The sequence below is a fragment of the Etheostoma spectabile genome, chromosome 8 (genome assembly GCF_008692095.1).
Source record: "Etheostoma spectabile isolate EspeVRDwgs_2016 chromosome 8, UIUC_Espe_1.0, whole genome shotgun sequence".
NCBI classification, from domain to species: domain Eukaryota; kingdom Metazoa; phylum Chordata; class Actinopteri; order Perciformes; family Percidae; genus Etheostoma; species Etheostoma spectabile.
The window spans coordinates 3073723-3079955 of NC_045740.1; the positions used below are offsets into that span (position 1 = coordinate 3073723).

The 6233-nt window shown below is 40.2% G+C and overlaps 1 protein-coding gene across 1 annotated transcript in view; it reads right to left on the reverse strand.

Annotated features, from left to right (window-relative positions):
• Positions 1-4001: 4001 nt before the first annotated feature.
• Positions 4002-6233, reverse strand: part of nuak1b (NUAK family, SNF1-like kinase, 1b) — a 19901-nt gene continuing 17669 nt past the window's right edge. The window contains exon 7 of the mRNA XM_032523573.1: positions 4002-6233. This exon is cut by the window's right edge and continues 2092 nt beyond it. The gene's annotated coding sequence lies outside the window, so the exon portion shown is untranslated.

Genomic DNA, 6233 nt, shown 5'->3' on the forward strand with positions numbered 1-6233 from the left:
GCTGGAGGAAGAGTGAGCTACAGCTAAAGTGGGCTTAAAAAGTTGTAATCAGAGCCCCGAGTCATCCACCCTGCGCTGGGACTCTGGAGTGGTTTGAGAGTGGGCCAGACATTCCAGAAGAGATCGCCGCCCAGACACCCAGCAGCTAGTCAGCAACAAATTCCAGAATAGCAGCGCTGCCGCTAAAAATAGTCCTTTGGACAGGAGAGGGATGGAGAGATGGATGTGTGGAGGGGCTCGCTGGATGGAGGATGAATGATAGAGGAGTGGAAGCTGAGCAGGAAAGGAGGGTGGTTTATTCCATTCCATATCCAGTCACAATGTTATCACAGCGGCACAGAGGAAAGGGAGTCCTGCAGGGTTGTGAGTGAGAGAACCTGTATGAGTGCTTTCTAAAAGAACAAGAAAGAATGAAGGAGGACTTATAAAAATGTGCACATGTGTCCATGCATTTGTGTGTGTTTCAGTTTGTTATTTCTGAGAACAATGTGTCAGCTAAGCAAGGGAACACATGCTCCACTGTACTCAGGACTTTCTTCAGGCCCGGCCCTCTGTTTATTTTTCCTGCAATGAACGGGCAGCTCGGTTTACAACAGCCACCCTAAACCTTCACTGTGGAACATCCTGCCTGCAACAGCAGCCAGACGAGCCAAGGCAGCACTGACCTCGCCAAATCCTCCTCCAGCTTTTTGCTCAATTTGCAGAATATACCCCTACTTTCCTCATATAAAGCTTTTTCGGGACACAAAAGGAGTTGTAAACTGATTTGAAGCGCATGTAAATTCTTCAGCTTTCATGTTCCAAATCCCTCTGCGTGTGACGGCTTTTATCCAAAGCATCTCAAGGGTGCTTCGAAAAGAGAGAGGCCTCTTTTCATGTCTGTGTTTCATGCTAAAAGTAAAGAATAGCTTATATCCTCCAACATTATGCAGACCTCCCTACCTGCAAGGCATAGAGTCGGGGTCAAACTAAAGGACCGGAAGGGGTATTTGGGGAGGGGTCTGGGTTGTTTGGCGTTTTGAATGTGTAGTTGCGGTTATGCCGTCTCCACTAATAAACCCCCACCCTTCGGGGGCAAACAGGCTCACCTTCTGCATATGGAAGAAGGAGGGTGAAGGAGGGAATAGTTCAGAGGGTCTAGCAGCTGGACTTTATTTAAGGGTCAAAAAGTGAACCAGAAATTGTTCTAGAGACATAAAAAAAATCCCTTTGAAACTCAGATCATATCAATGTCAAGGGTGCAGCCGTTGGACTCTCAAAAGAATGTTTTGTTTTTTCTCCACAACACTGCCTGTATTGGTCTTTGCATACCACTGATAATTAATTACCATAACCATTTAAATTGTTCCATAATTGCCTAATTATTGTTTATTCTCTGCTTGTATTATTATTTCTGAGCTTTTGTTCTTGCTCACCTCTGGAATTTGCATTAAAACTAAAGGAGACATGTGCTTGTTCCAAGGACAATTATCTAGCTCTTTTAGGAAAAACTTCCCCAAAATAAATTATGACTTTAGACGATGATTGATGTAATTTTCTGTAGTTCCCTGTCAGTGTGACAAAAGTAAATATTGATGTAAGAGGGATTTATAAATAGAAGGCTTAAAGGCTACTTTTATAGCTCAGACTAGCTTACAAAGGCCAAATTTCAGAATTGGAATAACAGTTCCAGTGTGTGATTGAGGAAGCCTAAATCCTCCTCTGCACCATACTGTAAAAGCATTTGATGTTGTCTTCTTCCAAGGCCTGCAGCTTGTGTCTGGCCAGCACGAGTTGGGGGTGCTGTCCTACTCATCAGGACCAAAGCCCCGAAAGACTGCCGAGCTTCCAGCCACCCACCCACTCCCGCTTGCAAAATGTGGATCAAATTAACCCAGCAGCAGCAATGTTCTCCCTCGACAATCAATTGACTCTCCAAGTCCTAAAAAACAGACACAGTTTCTTCCCGGAGCCAAACATGAACTGCGTTCTCTGCTCCATGTTGTGCTGCTGTTTGTTTGACTGTCAGTTTTCTAATGACAAAAACATTGCTTTTCTCCAGAGGCTGTAATAGTCTACATTTTGTGTAATTACCAGCAGGTGTGCCAAATCCCCAAAAAAACACTGTTCATTGGAGATGTCAACACTTTAGTCAGATAACTGCCTTAAGGATTTGTTTTATATTTGCTCTTTTTTCAGCATATTTCAGGTGAGCTGATGCTTACCTGTTGGTTTTGGCACGAGTCGTCTCGATAGGGTGCAAAGTTGTCCATCTCGGAACTGGCAGCCCATTCTTAACTTGGATTGGACAGTATCGCAATTTCCTTTACTGGGAGTGGCGGTCAATCAACCACTCAGCGCTAATTACCAGAATAACCAAGTCTACCTGTGCTCAAGAGGATCCCTTTATGAATACTTGTCCTTGTCTTCTGAGTGTGAAAGCACTTGTCTTCTTTTGATGTCTAAGGTTGGCTCTAATAAAGTTATAGTTTTGTCCTACAAAAAGCAGTGATCGTGGTCAATTTAATTCAGTTTGGTACAACAACTGTAAATAGTGGCCAGTTTTAATGGTGGAAAAAGTATATAAATGTCCACAGTATCACAGTCACATAGTTGTCATTTGTCTTATTGGTTGGTTGCTGAGCATCAAGTAAGTGAGCCTTACCTTAACATGAGCCTGTGAAGGGTAAAGAGAGCAATTGGAAATAAAGTGTAACGCAAGAAAGCTGACACGCTACACAGATAAAGCGAGGAACTCCTTTTTGTCGAGACTGTGATGGACAATAAATAATAATCACCCTTGAAGTATTTCAGTTTCTGTTTGAGTTCATGTGTTGAGTGAACTTGAATTAAGTGAAACCAGTGCAAGCTGTGAGCTGTCAGTGTACATTTGGCGATGCAAGAGGATGCACAGCCCCAATAGAAATATCTCCATGCCTGCATCATAAACCAATCTCCTGCCCAGCTACAGTGTATGCTCAGTATGTTTTAATAATTATAATTATAATCATTTTACCAAATTTTGTAGCACACACAGCTTGCTCTTCCATAACAACTGTTCCATCTTAGATTAACCATTGGCTGGCCTGATAAACCTGAAACTGGCTCATTTCTTATTATTGTTACTATTGTAGTTTATCTCACTCAAAAAAATACTTCCTTGATAAACAAAGCAACAAACTTCACACAGTAAGATCCCCTGACCAAAGGAAGAGCATGAGATCTGTGCACCAATGTGCATGTCCACTCATGAGTTTACTGGGGTTGTATGTGAGGAATGAAATAAAAGTTGTGCCTTATATGTTTGAAATATCATGGGCATTCAAATGGACAGTAGCAGAATGTATTTTTCTGCAGCAGTGGTTTAAAAACTCAGTGGATGTTTTGATACGTGATAAAACAACCACCTATCAAGCATACATAAAATTACTTTTAAATACTTAAAAAAATAGATGTTCAGTAGAGTATCACTTTAAAATACTTCAAGTTAATTTAAGGCTGAGGCTGTTCGGAAAAATAGGCTAATTTCAGTCACCCAAAACTGGGACATTTTTGTTGCTAAATCTTCTATTTTTATGTTAGAGTTCCTTCATGCCTTCATGTAGGGTTTTTGATTCAAACATTCTTAAAAAGGAAAAGAAATTAGGACATCTCTCCAATAATAGTTTGTTTTACACTTGTCCCTACTGTAAAAAGACGCACATTGGATAAAATATTTGTATTTCTGTCCCAGTCTGAACTCTGTCCAATTCCACCGTTATGTTAAACCAGAAATAACATTTTAAAGCAGCTCTTGGATGTCAGGCTGGAACTCTGGTGACTTGAACTCTGGAAATACATTTAAGGAACACTGCGAATGTGTGAGAGACGGCAGTCTTGGCCTATATTTTTAATGGGATGGAGCAATGAGAATGTCACACTTCATTATAAATTCTCCCTGAGACGCGTTTTTTTCTTGTCAACGTCAAGGGAATGTCCTAATTACACTTTGTAAACTAAAATGACAACACAGCATAAAAACAAACTTTCAAGATCCATTTATTTAAGTTGATACAGTACTACAGAGGCATTGTGTCGAGTAGAAATACACCCGGATGGATGAATTAAGACATTTTACAGGATTTGAACTTTTATTGATTTGCTTGAAAATACACGCTTGGCCGCTGCCTTCACAATGAGATGATACAACTCTATTTCAAACAAACGACTATTTTTGTGTGCAGTAAGTCCTGAACACAACACAGTCTAAAGCGGGCCGAAGCATGAACAGGGATTATTTTGACAGAAATAAATGGCTTGATCACCAATAAATACAAGTATAAAAACACATTGATAATTTTCATTATCAAAAAAAAAAAGTTCATAAAAGATACCAAAGGCACACAACTTAATCCACCTTGCCAGTCGAGGATCACCAACAGACAAAAAATATATATATATATAAAAAAGTGGCAATAGCCATAATGAGCCGTAACGAAAATAATACTTAAATAACATAATAATACTAATTAATTATTATTGTCATAACAATATCCAGTCAAGTTTTCCTATGATTAGACTTTCTGCTAACTAACAGATAATGCACCATGTATTTCCAGTTTGGCAAAGTTTCATCATCAGATTCTTTCCATTGCTTTATTCCTTTTTCTCTCTCTTGTTTCAGCATTTTGGACCTCCCCTGCTTTGGTAGAGGTGGCTATGCTATTTTCTTAGGGTCAGCTGTTGATACATTAGTACATATTCTTGGGCCTCTCTCACCCACCGGGGTAGCACTTTTCATTCAGATTTGTCCGTTTTTGGAGAGAAAATCTAATACTTCAAGGAAGGAAGTATTTTCTGCCATAACATAAAGCAATATATAAAGTTTCTTATATTTTGGAAAATCAAAAACAGAAGCATAATAAAACAAAAATACTAACATAGTATAATTTTCTCACTGTAAATCCAGTTGACAATAAAATGCAAAAGGCAATAAAATGCAATATTATACGCATTGGGTCTTTCATTTGAATCGATATCCAGGACCTTTGCTTCACACCAGAGGACCACTGAACACATTCAACATGTGAGCCATTTCCTCGGGGTCATCTACTGCATGGTTTTCCATCTACATCATTTAATATTTTGGATGATATCAGTCACCGTTCTCCCCACTTTTTTGCTGCTGTGGAAAAGTGTAACACTTTCTAAGGCCATGCAGGACACACAAGTCACACACTGACTGACCCTCAAGACAAGCTGTATCAACAGCCTCCAGCATCTCAAACAGAAACTCAAAAAGAAAACAAACGTGAGGTAAAGCGTGAGGGATTCCCATTTCAAAGAAAAATCCAAAGGACTCCTATTAGTCCCTGACCTATTCATTCCCCTCATCCATGCCAAAGCTTTATCACATCTTTGGAATAAAAAAAACAACTAAAAAACTTACCATTTACTCTTTCTACTCACTTTCCTTACTTTCACTATTCTACATTACAATCCCTTCAAAACATAAATCTAACTCCTTGACCTTTCCTGTGTTTTACAGGAAAGTCCTCTCTAATCTCAGCACCTTTCCAAGCATCACTCTTTCACACTCTTTTCTTCTCCCTCTAGCGATAAATCTCTCCACGCTGCCTCTCTCTTACTCTCAAATGAAAACAATAGCTGGCTAATTGTGCTTGGTTGACATAATGGACTAGTATACATAGCTGGAGGGCTGAGCATGGACCGCAGATCCCACCTGTGCTGAGTCGGACCGGGGCTGATAGAGATCTCTAGCACCAACATGTCTCCAGCCTTTGTCTGAGGAATTTTGCTGTGTCATCAGCGGGATAAAAAAACCACCGTATTTAGCTCTTTTAAAAGGGCTTTGGGTAAATTATGAACTAGTTTGACAATCAAAACCATCTTAAGTTTCTTTGGTAAATAAACAAACAAAAACTAACTATCTCAGTAAACAGCCTGTTTTATCAGGTAGCCTCGAAAATGTGAAAAAAAAAACAAGGTTAAGAGAGCCAGGCACATTCCAGGACTGTGAGATGGTGTCTGCGCCATCTCCCTTCACTAAATGCCCCACTAGGTAAGTCACTCGAGACCTCTGGTGCTGCCAGCAAATCTGTACTCAACCAAACCAACTAAATTGCTGACAAACCAAAGTATGAGCTAAAACATTGACAAAGAGCACAGAGGAAGTCTTTCTGAGGTGACTTGTAGATCTTGGCAGATCTGTGTGATCTACTTGTGGAAGGGGCGGGGGGGGGGGGGGGGGGGGG